A 17,601-nucleotide genomic window follows, 5' to 3' on the forward strand; every position below is an offset into this window, starting at 1 on the left:
GTATGAGTATGCATAATTAACTGTTAAATAATGGAATTTAAGAATGATATTTTCTTCCATGATTTACATTACACTACAAAGGACTGTTATTGACTTAGAAATGTTCATTTCAAGCTTTCAGTTGATGATTTTATGATTTAATCTTATATTTTCTAAAGTAGACTTAATCAATTTGTTTGATTTAGCCTCATCAATTGTTTCTTTATTTTTTTTGCCTCTGGATTTCTATGAACCTATGTTATTTCATTCTTTCTGTAATTATGCTTGTTGAATACCTCCTTGATATACTTTCCAGATATTGTGTTATATTTTACTTCTCAATGAGCTAGCAAGGGAATTAAGTTCATTAAAGTCTATCCAGAGCTTTTCATCTAGGATCAGCTATTTGTTGATTTGAAATCCTGTGTCCAGCATTTACTCTTGTTTACATTTGTTCAGCCTTGCTGAAGTTGATATGGTTGTGCCAGTATAATTAAGGAGAACATTTGCCCAGGGAACATTTGCCCAAAGAACATTTCTTAGAACAGTCACCTTACTTGTAAAAACAGTTTATTGTTGTTATAATGAAAAGTGATCTGTGGAGCTAAGTTCTATGTCAAAAATGGTTGAAGATAAACAGGTAACCCAGAAGAGTCCTGCATGGAAGTGGGTGTCCAGTGTCTCTAGAGGATGAGAGAATGGGAGAATTTCAGTCTTGCATATAAATGGACAAATGTGGGCTCCCAACACACTTGCTAATCAACAATGGAATGCAGCAGGAGTCTGTAATCTGGTGTGGAATCATGAACCTTCTGACTTGATAATGTGGCGTGGAAGTAATGTATGCCTAAAACTCACTATATTTCCTGTTGCAGAGTTGGAATCTGTACAGCAGGGGCCAGGAAAATGATGCCCTTCATTATAATAGGGACATAATGCCAAATTGCATCGTGTGTCATGTTCTGGTTGGTTGACTATTTTATGAGTCTTCCCAATTTTTATCATCTGATCTTAAAATTACACTTCTCCTGGAAAAGAGAAGGGGCTTTTTAACACTTCAAAGCAGTCATTCATGTCAATGAATGGTATTCATCTTGCTTGACATGCGGAAAGCAAATTGGTTTATAATTTGGCTCTGACTTCAGCTTTTAGCATTCAACAAAGTTTCCTTTTACAGAGGCTGGGGTTACCTTCTTGCACTCAACCCTGCCATACTGTAGAGTTGGAATAGGCAATCTTTCTGCTGTTAATGTGGGTTTATAATGCTGCATTTAGATCTATGACAAATGCAACTTTAATTGAATATACTGTTACTGTTAATGGATTTACTACTGCTTAGAGCAGATCTGAATTTGGCTTCTCTGTAAGGAAGGACATTTCAAGCCCATTGGTGCAGTTATTTCTACCTTTATTGTGCCAAGTGTCAGTGACTTTTTTCCCTGTTCGCTGCAAGACCTGAAACTGATTTTTAACTTGTGGAAAAGCAGCCTTACAGTTTTTGCTCCTTCAAATGATCTCTCCCCTGAATAAAACAAAAACAACCCAAACATACAAACAAATAAATAAATGAATGAGAATTCTCTTTATTTATTACATTGATTCTTTCAAAGTACTCACCTTGGTAACTACTGAAATCTTTGATTGAACTCAGTTCCTAATTTGCCAAGGAAAACCCTGGAGGCACATTCTACTCTGTCCAAAGACCGTACTGAGCACTGTTCAAGTATGAGGAATGGTTTAAAATGTTCTTGTGAAAGTTACTTCTTGAGAATTGTGTTTAATAAGTTTTAATTTGCTGTAATTGTTCCATCCAATATGGATCCCCAAGAATGCTAATGTTTTATTTCAACATGTTTTATAAAAACACTAAAACTTGAACATTTTCAGGGAGAAGCTCCAGTTCACATAAAATTTCATAAAGAAGGGGAATTAGGTAAGGGAAATAAACTGGAAGCTTTGAAAAGTGATGTATTCAATGAGAGATTGCTGCAGAAATCCAGAAACAAAGCTAGAAAGGAAAATAATTGTTTACTGGTACATCACATGATGTTGGAAAAAGCTATAGCATATATTGCTATCCCCTCCTTGATAGTAGCTTTACACAGGTTAAATAGAGGATCACCTGGCAGTGCAATCAATCATTGGTGCCTCTGTCATTGCCATGTAACTTTCCTTAAGCATTTCATGTTTGCCGATGTGAAGGTGGGTAAAAGCAGGAAATATACCTGTGCTCACTCTTGAAAGTCCTTGGTTCCCATTAACTAAAAAAGGAATTCCAGATGCAAGAATTTGCTAGACAAAGCCTAAAATCTTGCCAAAAAACACGCTGAAGCAAATTTTCGAAGCTTTTTGTAACATTTCATGTCTGGTAGCTTTTGCAGTAGCTTAGAAAGAGAATGGATATGTAGGATTTCCCATGATCCTCTCAGTATTGTGCTTTTTTATTAATTAAAAAGGAAAGTCCTCTTGGATATCAAAATGCTACTTAATAAATTGCCTGAGCTATAGTTACTGTAGCTGGGAATTTTGCTTCTACTGAACAACCCTATTGTTTATGATTCCAAAAACTTAGTTCAATTAAGCGTTTTGCAAAATATCTCTTTCTTTTACATGTTCGTTATTTTTTTAATGACTTTTTCCCTTTTCATTTAAACTGAAATGGCTCTGTTTATGAGTTGAGAGAAAGCTTTAATGGCAGTGTAAAGACAGCCCCCGGCGTGTTAGCAAGAGTGGGCACTCCCTTCCTTCCCTTAAATAGGAACCATTTTGTAAATGGAAACCCTTTTGCCTACTCCTTGAGCAGTGCTTCTGAAAGCATTTACTTCTAAGACATTTATATGGATCAAGTGTTCCTGAACTCATTGAAAATTTATTCCTTTAAATGTTCTGATGATATTTCTTTTGAAGTGGTATTTTCTCTTGTTCAGCTGGGAATAACATGGTATTTTAATTCAAGAGAATAACATGCTTTTTGTTTTGTACCATCAACTGTGTTTGAAAGAAGTTCAATAAATTCTTTCTGTTTCAGATGCCAGGCCTTTTGATGAATGAATTTCTAAGAAATTTACATACTGAAAATGTGAAAGGGAAAACAAAAACTGTAGTTCTGTGTGAGATGTGACAATATAAGCTGTCCTTACTCCAGAAGTTAAGGAAAATATCTGTTCATAAAAATATTTCATTTTGGTGTGAATCTTTTGACACAAAGATTTTATGGATAAGTGACTGGACTGCACTTAAAATTCTTAGTTGATTTCAGAGTTCTCAGAGGTCTGAACAGTGAACATGTGTTTTGTGTTAAATATTCACAGAAATATGTGCTCCAATAAAAGGAAACTTTAAGCCACCTAGTGAAAAAATGAAAATCTGAATGAGGAAATTAGGAAAATGAAGTGAAATTGTTTGAAAGCATGATATCAACTACTCTGTGGCACAAGAATTTTTATCACTGTAAAAACATAAAAGAGTTCTTAGCAGGAAAGCATGTGACAGAAGGTTTACTGACCTATGTTTATCTGAGGTAGTCCTGTGATTGAGATCGCCATGTAAAACAACAGGAATCAAGGAATTTTAAATTAATGTTTTTTATCTCAACGGCTTTTGCTGGCAGTTAGAACAGAAATAGGAGTTAATTTTTGGATTGAAGATACCTGCTTGTCTTTTTATTGCTGAGGAATCAATTAATGGCTTACTTAGGTATGGTCCTTGCATCTCCAACATTAAAATGCATCAGTACTTGAAATTTGAAAAAAATATTACATTTGACCTCCCTGTTCCTAACTTTTTTCTTAGTGATTTTCATGTATACTTGTGTTGGGAGGATATAAAATTTGTATGCTGTTGAGAAGGGAAGTGTTGTTGACACCAGCTGTAAATTATCTTCTTGACCTTTAATCAGGAACTTAATTCTAGAGCAGTATAACAACTATCCTTTTTCCTTGAAAAGGAAAATAATTTACTTTTAAAAAAATGAATCCTTTAATTTGCAGAATTCATTAATCCACATTTATTGTTTGGTCTCACCTTTAATTTGTATAATATGCTTTCTCCTTGGTCCTTTTCTCCAGAGAGCTTCATGAAAGAAAAGACCTTTCTTCAAAAGGTTTGAAATTGTGGCTAATGTGCCACATGTGGCTCTGTCCACTGTTCATGTGTCTCTTTGTCCTGACCACAAGCAACCAAATTTCAAGGTTCATGACTTTCATAAGTCAGATCACATTATAAATTATGCCCTTGTTTCTTGGATATTGAGGAAATTAAAGGTGAGTTCATATCTTGTATAATACTATTTTCTTTTACTGATATACATGGGAATTTAGGTAAATGAGAACAATCTTTTGCATGTAAAGATTACTAGGAGCAAAGAACTTTGTCTTTTTCAGCATGGAAATGGTAGCAACAGTTCTTTTGTTCCTGCAGCCCTGGTTAGTTACAAGTAACAAAAATTCCTATGCTTCAGTCCAAAATATTAGGTAAAATATCTTCCTATAGGCATGAAAGGACAAACATTTTAACTGTGGGATTCTGTATTTACGTATATTTACATAGATTTGGGATTTTTTTGATCTACAAGGAAAGAAATTATTAGTGAAAGTCTCTGGACTTCATAGGATCCTTGCAGCATACTTGGAAAGTAAAAAATAATGACACTCACTGGGGAAAAATATTCCTTTGTACAATTCTAGGATGGAGTTAATTTAGTAATGGAAAATCATAACTTCTTCTGAACTTTGGATTGTTATTATGGAACAGAGGGATATAATGAAAAAGAAAGTTATGTCTTTGACTAATTAAAACTTTATTCTTTAACTGGATTAGATTACTTTAGTTTTTTCTTCAAGTACTTTACTTGAAATTGAATTCTATTGAATATGGAAAATCAGTCTTCCTTTCTCATTGAGCCTTTCTTTTGTGTGCTGTGATTTGAATGCTGTCATTGACTGAAGAAATTGGAAGCCAACTAGTAGTTTAAAATCTGAGCATTCCTAGTAAACCCCTTATTTTAGCATGACAATTCCTTTTCCCATGACCATTCCAAATGAAATTCCATTCTCACATTCTTCTGAACAGAGTTTTTTAGGAGTTTAAAAAATGTGCATTTTCTAAGTAATCTCACATAAAATCTCTGTGGTATTTTCAGCATTTCTGATTTCTTCCACAACCCTTTTCATGTTGAATTTCATATATGCACAAAATAAGCACGGATCTCAGCTTATGAAAGATGCAGTAACAAAAAACACTGTTGATATAAACAGAAATGTTTCTCAACAAAATATCTACAAACTACAGAATTTAGTGCTTCTAACTATCATTGATGGAAAAGTGACCAATTCATCTTACATAGCTCGAAAAACAGACACCATCAGGTTTGCTTCTATCTATATCTGTGACTTCTGCATAACAATTACTACAGTTGAAGATGACAGAAGCACGTTTTTAATATAATGTCTGTGTTTTCAAAGTGTGGGCAGAGTAGCCATTCTCTAGTAATTTTTGTACAGTGCTACATTTTGGAAATATTACTGAAATATGATTTGTATCATGGGTGTATTTTTGTTCTTTCATCTTCATGCCATCTGGTCCCATTGTCATCAGAAGATTGAGTACATGAACATTTTAGAATGCTGTTACCATAAGGTTGGTAGATGATAAAACAGAGGCAAAAAGGCCTGATAAAGAAAATATACTCCCTGGAGGTCAGTGTGGAGATCCATGAGTCACCTGTTGTTTTAGAGAAATGTAGACAAGGAAATCCAAGATTCAGAGATTCAGCTGCCTGTGATATCTATAAGAATTAAAGAAACAATAGCTTAGTTTTTCCTCACTTTTCTAACATGAAGCTATTGCTATCTATCCTGTGAGCTGTGGTGGTGCTGGTATTGTTTGGCTGATAAAGAGACAGGCTGAGCCACTCTTACATGGTTCTCTTCTCTTTTTGTGCAAGCTATGACTTTGTTGGTTTTTATGGTTATTGCCAAACTGTTCATATTAAGTTTCTTCAAACTTGTGTACTTATATGTATTTGGCATCTCACATGCACTCCTCCTACAAAACCTGGGGAGAACTGCAGTAGTTTTTAATTAAGAATTATTGAATACAGGGATTAAATTTTTTCTAAAAAATGGTTTTACATCTAAATTTAACAACAAGGAAGTAAAAATTTGCTGACTCTGCTGACTCTGATTCCAAGGTGTCCCTCTAACTATGTTCATCATGGGGTAATATTACTGTTGACATTAAAGTCTAACTGGTTCTGCATTATTTTTTAGTATAGTACTTCTGGCTATTTATTAATGTCACAGTTGGTGACATCACTCTTGGTGTTTTTTCCCCTCTCCATTATTTTCAGCAGGAAAATGTATCAGCATTTATCAGGTGTGGAAATGCAAATTAATTTATTTTTGATAATAGAACACAAATTCTCTTTACAAAAAGTGAGAAAATTCTAGTGGAGTAAATTCCTGCAAGACATCCTCATGACAGTGGAAGCACTGGATAGTCAAACAAATTATTTTTGGTCTTTTTCTACTTCTTTTATGTACTTCTTACATGCTTGGTAGAAGAATACTTACAGACCTGAGTATTGTTTACCTACTCAAGTCTGAAAGAGCAGCAGAATTTAAGGAATAATACAAATGCAGAACATTTCAATCAGGAGTTTTCTTTGTATTCTGAGATGAGATTACAAAAATTTTAACTGAAAAGATATTTCAGTATTTTTAATCTTAGCTTGGGTTAATATTTTCTAATTCTGTTTTGAATAACTTCACAGAATTATGAAATAATGTTGATCAGTTAGGAGAAGCACTCAGTTGGTGACAAATTATGGTGAATGTTGAAGATATTAAAGCATATATACTTTCCCAGTCTTCTTTCTTGAATGCTGTTTAATGAATGCTCAGTTAAAAATGTTCCATAGTAAATCTCAATTCCCTCTTCAAAAATTAGGAAAAATGTCTTCCTCCAGAACTGTGAAAGGTCTGACACAGTACTCTCTACTACAAGAGGAAATCTAAAAAAAATCCAACTTTATTTGAGAAGAATACTACTTAAATATTGACATTATAGTCCTTACTAAAAGTAGACATATTGGGAATTTAGGATGACAGAATAGATACTTTAGAATCTGTTACCATACAGGGACTTGAAAGAGTAAGTGTCCACTTAATTTCTTTAAATACCAGAAAGTTATTAAAGTACAGTATGCAAAGCTTTATAATCTAGAAAACAGTTTGAATTTAAACCTAGTTTAAATATTGTCAGAACAGGATTCCAAGTTAGGGAATTATTCTCTACCACATTAGGATGTATAATATATTCAGATAAAATAGCATCATCCATTGTAATGTACTATCCATCATCCATGGTGAAATGTTTCTTCAGGAATAAAACAATTTAAGCAAATAATCCCTGGATTTCCCAATACATACTATATTTCTAGATTTGTCTGTTTTGATTCCTGCCTTCTAATATAAGGACTTCATATATTTTGTGCTAGCCAAGAATGCCATCACCAACAAACAAACAATCCCATCAGATAAAAAGTTATCTTTTCCAAAGCATTTGACTCAACAGATGTGGAGTGAATAGATCCAGTTTATAAATCACAAAATAAAAACTATTTTCTGAAAATTGCTGCTTTTGTGGAAAATGCTGACTCCTAATAATATTGATAAGAATAGGCAAATCCATCAGGTCAGTGCATGGCTCTGAGGTTGGTGTCACTTGGTCTGTTCAGCCTGGAGAAGAGGAGGCTGAGGGGAGACCTCATTGCAGTGTACAGCTTCCTTGTGAGGGGAAGAGGAGGGGCAGGCACTGATCTCTGCTCTGAGCTGACCAGTGACAGGACCAGAAAAAATGGCACAAAGCTGAGTCGGGAGGTTTAGATTGAATATTAAGAAAAGGTTCTTCGCCCAGTGGGTGGTTGTGTGTTGGAACAGGTCCCCCAGGGAAGTGGCCACAGCTCCAGTCTGACAGGGTTCAGGAAGTGTTTTGACAATTCTCTCAGGCACACAGGGTGACTCTTGGGGATGGTCCTATGCAGGACAGGGAGCTAGACTCAATGACCTTTGTGTATACCTTCCAACTCAGCATAGTCTCTGATTTTGTGACCCAGAAGCTCTATATAATGAAAGAATTTCCTTGTTATGGACTTAAATTCATAATCATATTGGTATCAGCAGATAGATGGCCTAAATGCATCTTATTCTCATTCCACAGGAGGTGTGGGAATAATAACCACCTATTTGCTCTGTTTGGGAGCTATATACGACAGAGTAGCACCTTGACTGGTGTCTGATGCCAGTGAATAATCCTGTTAGAAAAACAGGGAAATTGGCTGGTTGCATGGAGTGCACTAAGAGACTTTGCAATAAAAAAACAGTGAGCAACATGAATACCCCATTGTAGTTAAACTTCCTATGGAAGGTTTGGATTTTCTCTTTCCAAATATGTTTTTTTCTATATATAGGAAATAGCAGGAATGCCTGGACTTTTCAGTAAAAGTCCATTTAATGTGGATTTTTACACGTAAACTTTCCACCAAATCTATAAGAGTACTAATCTGAATATAGTGTCACACATACCTTAGCTATGGGAAATCTGTAATTTATCCACAGAATGCCAAGTGGATTGCTGAAATATAGGCAAGACACAGACTGACATTTTTGCTCCTATCTAAGCAGCTTTCTTGGAAGAGCAAGATGATAGTCCAGAACATGTAAAACAGAAAAAAGAACCAAAAAATATTTGAATATATGAAAGAATGAATAAAAGGTGACTAATGAAATGAACTCGGGTAGTACAATATAATTAAGAAGCTTGTTACAAGAATTACAAGAGTAACACCTACAAACTATTGACACAGTAATAAAGACAAGACTGTTTTCCCAGTGAAAGCTATTATTTCTTAAACGTCTTTTTCTGAATACTTTTCATCTTGACAAACATTTTAAAAGAAGTTGAAGTTTCCACTTCTTTCTTTTATCCTGATTTTCAGCTTTAAATTATCATGGTAATTCCAACCCATTTTGGAGGAGTGTGTGTGAGTGGAGATTCTACAGTAACTGGTGAACTTCGCTTACTACATGTTTCCTTTTATATCTAAAATTATTTACAGCAGTGCTTCCCTTTGACCCTGGACTTGATGCACTTTACGAAGTGTGACATCATTATGGCTTACCGTTAAAACACAAAAAGGGGAAGGACAAGTAATTAACAGCATATTGCAACTGGATTCTTGGGAGGTATCAGGGTTGCCAGGGCTGTTCTTGGATGCTCTCAACCTTTCTGAGTCTGCACAAATCCTACTGTTTGTTGCTGGAAGGAGAAGAGCCTTGTGTCAGCATGCACGCACTTCAGGATAGTCACATCTGCTTCATGCAGTTTTGATACATGATCTCTGGATTGGGCACATGTTCTTTAGACTATTTATTGATTAGGCAGTCATTTGCAGCATGCTGTGCTTTAGCCAGCTGAGCTATTGGCCTTTTTTACAAAGCAGCTTGTTACCTAGTACATGTTAGCTGGTGTTCTCTGTTGCATTTGCCTAAACCGTGCTAAGTGGGAGATCTCAGATTATATGTTTAAATGCTGGGGTTTCTTCAGATCTCTGTGTGCTTTCTTGGTTGCTAGGACAATGTTGAGCTAACATCCGTATCAGTTGACAATGGATGGGTCAGCCAACAGTGAAACCTATAAAACTGGGTCAAGAATAGTTCTGCCCAGCCCAGCAAGAGTGAGGCCTGAGCCAAAGGAAATAACCTTTTCCCTTGGCTATTCATTTTCTTATAAATGCTGAGCTTATTGTACCAGATTCATGAAAGGTAAAATCAAAGCATGTATGAGCAAATATAATGATTATTAAAACAGGAAAATACTATTGATATTGGAACAGCCTTTGGTGCTTTTAGGATAGAGTTGAACTGATCCTGAATTTATCTGGCAGTGTGTGAAAGCTGATCCACTTACTTGTAGTCCAGCTCTAGATTCAATAAGAACATTTTTTGAGAAATACAATGGAAAATATTACAGCTATTTTGAAACTACATCAGCTCACATATGTTCTGAAATATTAACTTGGCATGTTCCCTCCTGATTGCTTTGTAAAACATTCTCCTCTTCCTGCGACTGTCTCTACATTGCTTCATAAGGGCATTTGTGCTATTGACATGCATGGCTATTTTCTTACTTTGTATGCAAGCTCATCATGAAAGTACTTGATGTTGGCCTGTTTGTGCAGTGTGCACCACAATGAGTCACTGTTCCTGGTTTGTTCACAGGGACAGTGAAATAAAAATGACTAATAAAAATGGGACTGAGCTTGTAAACATGAGTGAAGATGAATTCTTAGAGGATGGGTTTTTTTGTTGAAAAGAAATGGCTAGCAAGTGAAGAAGAGTGGTTTGGGTTGAACTGAGTGTCTATATTGGTACTGTTCTCTAATGAATGGTGTAGATTTCCATAGCATGAAAAATACTTTGTGTCCTTTTAAAAAAACTTTTTTCCAATTTTAATTCCAATTGCTACTCTAATCCAGAATAAAAAAGAGTACTTCTGCTTTGTATTCATTTGTTGGGGAAGGATCTATCTTCAGCCCTGCTAATCAAGGTACTTTAAAAAACTTTATTCTTAGGTATCAAGGTTCTCAAGAATTGTGTGTAAATACTTGGTTTTGGTTGACTTCATACAGTTTTCCCATTTCATTATTGGGAAAGATGCCAGAGCAGAATTGCTTATAATATTTTCCTTGCAAATTTAAATTTTTTACCTTGCAAACATGAATAACTTTCAATATTACTTGTGTGGATATAGCCATAAAAACCATAGGCAACTATTCCAGTTACTAAAAGTTTACAGGACTATAGTTTCTCCATTTCTCTCCTGAGTTTCAATCATGATATTCTTACAAATTCTTTTGCAATACTTTTGGAAGTGTACAATTAATGCTGACTGAAAAAAATTACTCTTTAGAAGATTATTCTTCAGAAATTGTTGTAAAGACATTGAGATGTCCTGACTGCCTCCACAGAAACACCTTTTTTATTATAGATAATATTAAGTTTGTATTTTTTGCTTGGATTTCACACTGTTAAAATTACCTATTTGGAATATGTGCAGTGTATTGGTTATTAAATGCATAAGTGGTTTTTATGGCATGTCTGCTGCAATTTGTTGGCTTGCTGATCCTTCTGCTGTTTCGCTGAAGAATGGTAATGGAATTTGTGAGCTAAAAGATTGTTTTGAATTAAAGAAATGCTTTTGTAATTTGCTGTGAAGTTGCTGATGGGTGGTACGTGTTTGGGAAAATAAAAGAGAAGATCTAAAAATCTAGATTTGAAGATTTACATCTAAGAATTTCCTGCCTTCCCTCTCTCTTCAAAATATAAGACAATAAGCATCAATTTTTATAAAAACATTTTATTGTTAGAGAATGCTCTACGTTCTGGAAGGCGAAAAGTGGCACTGAAAAAAAAGCCAGATGTTCTTTGATGTCCTTGCTGAAGCATATGAATGTACACATCAGGAGCTAGTCCCAGCTCTGCTGAGTGAACAGGACACAAGTACAGCTGAAAATAGATCCCTGCTGTCTAATGCTATCTCAAACCCTTTTAACTGAACATGAATCCAGTACACCAGTTGTGTATTTTCTTGATCGTTTGATTTTGTTGAAAAATTCTTCAGCAGTCTGCTGTCATCTATCACCCGTACCCCAAAATTCCTTGCTTCATTTCACTTAGTCCACAGACCTTTTAACTTCATTTTCACTATAAATCAGAGACTAACCCATTCTACGACAAATTCTGAGGGTTTTTAAAATATAATCTGGCAGAAAGAATACCTTACAGCTTCTGTAGCCGTGTGTAACTAGAATGAGCTGTCACAAGCGGGTGCCTCAGGCAGTGATCTACAGAATCACACACAGAATCACAGAATCACTAGGTTGGAAGAGACCTTCAAGATCATCAAGTCCAACCCATGCCCTAAACACCTCAACTAAACCATGGCACCAAGTGCCACATCCAGTCTTTTCTTAAACACATCCACAGATGGTGACTCCGCCACCTCCCCAGGCAGACAATTCCAGTACTTTATCACTCTTTCTGTAAAAAGCTTTTTCCTTATATCCAGCTTATATTTCCCTTGACGCAGCTTGAGACTGTGTCCTCTTGTTCTGTCAGTTGCTGCCTGGAGAAAGAGACCAGCCCCCCTGACTACAATCACCTTTCAGGAAGTTGTAGAGAGTGATGAGGTCACCCCTGAGTCTCCTTTTCTCCAGGCTAAACAACCCCAGCTCCCTCAGTTGTTCCTCACAGAGCTTGTGTTTGTTCCTCAGTTGTTCCTCACAGGGTTTGTGTTCCAAGCCCCTCACCAGCCTCGTTTCCCTCCGCTGGACAGTGCTCAAGCGTCTCAATGTCCTTCCTAAACTGAGGGGCCTAGAACTTGACACAGCACTCAAGGTGAAGCCTCACCAGTGCCAAGTACAGGGGAATGACCTCCCTGGTCCTGCTTGGCCACACTGTTCCTGATACAAGCCAGGATGCTGCTGGCCCTCTCAGCCACCAGGGCACACTGCTGGCTCATGTTCAGCCGGCTGTCACCAGCACCCCCAGACACCTTTTCGGCCTGGGCACTGTCCAGCCACACCGTCCCCAGCCTATAACATTGCAGAGGGTTATTGTGGCCAAAATGCAGGACTCAGCGCTTGGACTTATTAAACTACATTTTAGTGGACTCTGTCCATCCACCCAACTGTTCCAGGTCTCTCTGCAGAGTCCTCCTACCTTCCAACAGATTGACACACGCTCCCAGCTTAGTGTCATCTGCAAACTTACTAATGAAAGACTCTCATCCATGTAATCAGTAAAGATATTGAACAGAACTGGTCCCAGCACAGACTCCTGACGGACACCACTGGTGACTGGCTGCCAGCTGGATGCAGCAGTGTTCACCAGCACTCTCTGGCCCCAGCCATCCAGCCAGTTCCTAATCCAGCAAAGAGTGCTCCTGTCCAAGCTGTGGGCTGCAGCTTCTCCAGGAGTGTGCTGTGGGAGACAGTGTCAAAGGCATGCTGGAGTCCAAATAGACAACATCCACAGCCTTTCCCTCATCCACTGGGCACCCAAGGACATAAAAGGAGACCAGGTTGGTCAAACATGATCTACCACTCCTAAACCCATGCTGGCTGGGTCTGATACCCTGGCCATCCTGTAAGTGCTGCGCAACGACGCTCAGTATAGACTGTTTTTACCTTACCAGGTACTGAGGTCAGGCTAACTGGTCTATAATTACCAGGATCCTCCTTCCCACCCTTTTTTGTGAATAGGCATCACATTGGCCAGCTTCCAGTCATCTGTGACCTCACCAGTGAGCCAGGGCTGCTGGTAAATGATGGAGAGCGGCTTCACAAGCTCATCTGTCAGCTCCCTCATCACCCTGGGATGGATCCCATCTGGTCCCATAGATCTATGAACATCCAAGTGGCTCAGCAGTTCTCTGACTGCCTCCTCCTGCATTACAGGAGGACCATTCTGCTCCCTGATACCATCTACCAACCCAGGAGGACAGTTGTCCTGAGGACAAGCCATCTTCCCACTAAAGACTGAAGCAAAGAAGGCATTAAACACATTCAGCTTCTCCTCATCTGCTGTCACTAAGTTTCCTCTGGCATCCAGTGGGGAACAAAGGTTCATCTTACCCTTCCTTTTACCATTAATATATTTGTAAAAACATTTTTATTATACTTTACAAACGTTGCCAAATCAAGTTCGAACTGAGCTTTGACCTCTGTAATTTTTTTCTTGCATGCCCTAGCAACCCCCTTAAATACTTCCTGGGCCTTTTAACCAGCCCCTGTGCTGGAGAGCTCCAGTCATTGAGAAGGGCAGGTTGCAGTTGCTTACTTCCAGTTGTTCTTCATACACCATTTGCTTAATTTTACAGACAGAATATCTTTTTAAGTTCTGGCACTAATAAATGTGAAATAAGGTTTTTATTGTTGAAGAAACAACATTTGTTTTGCTGTGAACCGTAATGGGCAAAAATATTTAATTTTTTTTTTTTTTCTCATTTCAGCATGTTCCTTAAATCTCCTCATACATCCTACTGTGAGTTACTTATCTGATGTTGCTCAGTGAATGCTGGTCCCCAAGTCAATAAATGTGGTTTTGGAGGCATTTCCTCTCTGAAATGAGTGTATGCTTGTCTTGAAAAGAATGAATTATTCACACCATCAAGTAAGCAACAGTAAATCTTCATATGAACACCTTCAAAAATTGATATGTTTAAATAAACTGCCCTTATGAATAACCTTTTACCCAGAGGTGGAATTATTTTACATCTGAATGGCTGTAGGAACCTAAATATCATAAATAATATGAATAACCTTTCCTCTTTGGTCTCATGAGAACTTCTTCTCTTTCTCAAAAATAATAGAAGGTTTGTAAAATACTGATAGCAATAGACTAATTAAGGTAGGATCTGTCTCTGTTTTGTAATCCACTTCTTTTGCTGTGTCTGAGCAAAACCTGCTCTGAGAACTTTCATGTATCAGCAAACAATGGTGCAGCCTTTTCTCCTTTTGGAAAAAAAAAATACATTGTTTCTAGGTCTGATTTTGTTGAATGGGCTGTCATGCACTTTGTTATACAGGGAAGCTTCATTTTTCCATGGTGCTCTCAACCATTCCTATTGTGGAAATATGACAGAGAGCACATGAATTTTTCATACAGCTCTCTAACTTTCTAGTTCACATCTCTGGGGTTAGAGTATACCTGGCGAAGCTTTATTACAGGGATTGCCTAAAGCCAATATACCCTTACAATAGCAAGAACAAGGCTACCACATCAGAAGTTACATATTTATATACTTATAATATACATTTCACTTCAAAATTACTATAGTCCAATGAGACCTGGCATGTGAATTTTTACTTTAATTGCAGAAAATGAATGAAGGGCTGCTTCCTTTAGAGGGAAAAGAGTCAGACTGGCATTTAATTGAAGCTACTTTCAGCCAGAAGCACAAGAGAGAGATGTGTTTTTCATTAGTCCCTAGTGCCTTCAGTTGCTCTGGTATACTAAGAAGAAAATTTACAGTGGGAATTAACTTACTGATTCATCCTATTTCTGTGAATGCTTGTGTTTCATGTGTGTAAACACATTTCTTGCCAAGCTGACATGTCAGATATGGACCTGATGAATGGTTAACAGCTCAATGTCTGCATGGAGATCAATGATGAGTGGTCTCCTGTAGCTGCGAGGAGAGGAGAGGAGAGGAGAGGAGAGGAGAGGAGAGGAGAGGAGAGGAGAGGAGAGGAGAGGAGAGGAGAGGAGAGGAGAGGAGAGGAGAGGAGAGGAGAGGAGAGGAGAGGAGAGGAGAGGAGAGGAGAGGAGAGGAGAGGAGAGGAGAGGAGAGGAGAGGAGAGGAGAGGAGAGGAGAGGAGAGGAGAGGAGAGGAGAGGAGAGGAGAGGAGAGGAGAGGAGAGGAGAGGAGAGGAGAGGAGAGGAGAGGAGAGGAGAGGAGAGGAGAGGAGAGGAGAGGAGAGGAGAGGAGAGGAGAGGAGAGGAGAGGAGAGGAGAGGAGAGGAGAGGAGAGGAGAGGAGAGGAGAGGAGAGGAGAGGAGAGGAGAGGAGAGGAGAGGAGAGGAGAGGAGAGGAGAGGAGAGGAGAGGAGAGGAGAGGAGAAGAGAGGAGAGGAGAGGAGAGGAGAGGAGAGGAGAGGAGAGGAGAGGAGAGGAGAGGAGAGGAGAGGAGAGGAGAGGAGAGGAGAGGAGAGGAGAGGAGAGGAGAGGAGAGGAGAGGAGAGGAGAGGAGAGGAGAGGAGACTCCATGTAGATCTTCTCCTCTTCCCTGTGACAGTAGATACAGTGAGGTGAGATGATATGCTTTTACGGAAAATGACTTGTCTGTGGCTCATCTAATTATAAAAATCAAAGAAGCAAAATAAAATAATATAGGATAAAATAAAATCACAGAAAATTTTATCTCACAGATTAATGGAGTCATTGTTTTATTTACCATGCAGACACTTGCACTCAGAGGCTTAGAATTTATGTATTGAGGGATGATTTACTTTGAATATTTTCACATGGTAGTATAAAAGAATATGTAGGAGAAGGCAGCAAATGAAGGAAGCAGTGAGACTGTAAATGATACCGCAAAAGAAGGACTCTTCTTAGGTTCCAAGTTTATGCTTCATTCATCTTTTAGGAAAGATCTGCAGCAAAAGAGGGTGAAGAGGTCAGCTTTCTGGATATGACACTATACCAACATTAGACAGCGATGAAGAATATAACTCTTTACTGTCCTGCATCATCAGGCTCAGGATTATTAAGCACTACAAGAACTTTAAGTTACAGCATCTATAAGAACTTGCTGCAATATATTGAGTTGATTTGGAAATTGTCATCTTTACCTAAGTCTACACACTTAATTACTAGATGATTCAGGAGAGCATCACATAGCTAAAAATTTAGACTGAAGCCTGTAAAGAAAAACAAGCAGGGGATATAGCAATGTTCTTCTATTGCAAGTCCTGTTTAATCTGACTTTGAGGACTATTTTATTTTTTTTTTTTTTTCAGAGGTTCAGCTAGTTATAGTGCATTTTTCTTAGTAGAATTGCAAAGAATGTATTTAGACACTGTATTCCTACCTTGCTACTCTTTGTGCAATATTCCCTTTATCAGCTTCTTCCCTTCTGGAGCAAGTCAGGTTATTTTGCTGCATCAGAATAAAAAGTTTATAGAGGCCTGTTGTAAACCATGTGCCAATACTTGAAAAAATGTAATGTTAAGAGTCTTGTATCTGGAGAGCTCCTTTTTTGCATAGCTTGCTTTTAGACCTTTAAAAAGCTTTGGTGGGTATATCAAATAATATTTAAGATGTAAAGAAGCCAGTAACACCATACACTTGGAGTTATATCAATATTTAAAAAGCCATCTTTAAAATATAAGGAAAGGAATTGACCTCTGAAGCTTGCATGATTCAATGCTGCAGAACTTTCTTCTGCTGTTGAGATCCTCTGATTTTAAATCTCTTTAAAATAAGGTTTCCAGATTTGGCACTGCCTGGTTTTGGTTGCATCTGAGAAGCCTTACACATGTATTGTCAAATAGGTAATATTATGAAATAATTTGATTGAACTGCTGCTTGAATGTACTTCTCAGATAACATGTGACTCTTGAAAGCATTTGGAATACAGATTCTTCTCTGTGTTTTGTTCAACTCATCACAGGTTTTGAAGTCACTAAAGAGGAAGTCAGGTAAATCTGAGCTTTCAATTTTTCTACAGTCCTGAACTTGACTGCTGTTTTCTTACAGGCTTTCAAAACTTCTTACAAACTGAAAACCTGAAGAAGAAAAAGGGTTGGCTACATTGGCGAGTGGACATTGGCAAGTGGACAAACAGAGATCTATGTTTTTTGCCTTCTTAAAAAGGATTTATGCTGTGATACAGCCCTAAGCATTCCCCTCCCTATCCTCCAAGGTAATTGAACAGAAAAGAATAAAAAGATCTAATAAAGCTCAGAAAATTTTCAACCCTACTTCATGGAATGCACTGTCTAATTGCTCTGGAATATCTCCAGGTCCAAGGAATCCAGACAGCAACTTCTCACAGATGG

Source organism: Taeniopygia guttata, chromosome 2 (genome assembly GCF_048771995.1).
Source record: "Taeniopygia guttata chromosome 2, bTaeGut7.mat, whole genome shotgun sequence".
NCBI lineage: Eukaryota > Metazoa > Chordata > Aves > Passeriformes > Estrildidae > Taeniopygia > Taeniopygia guttata.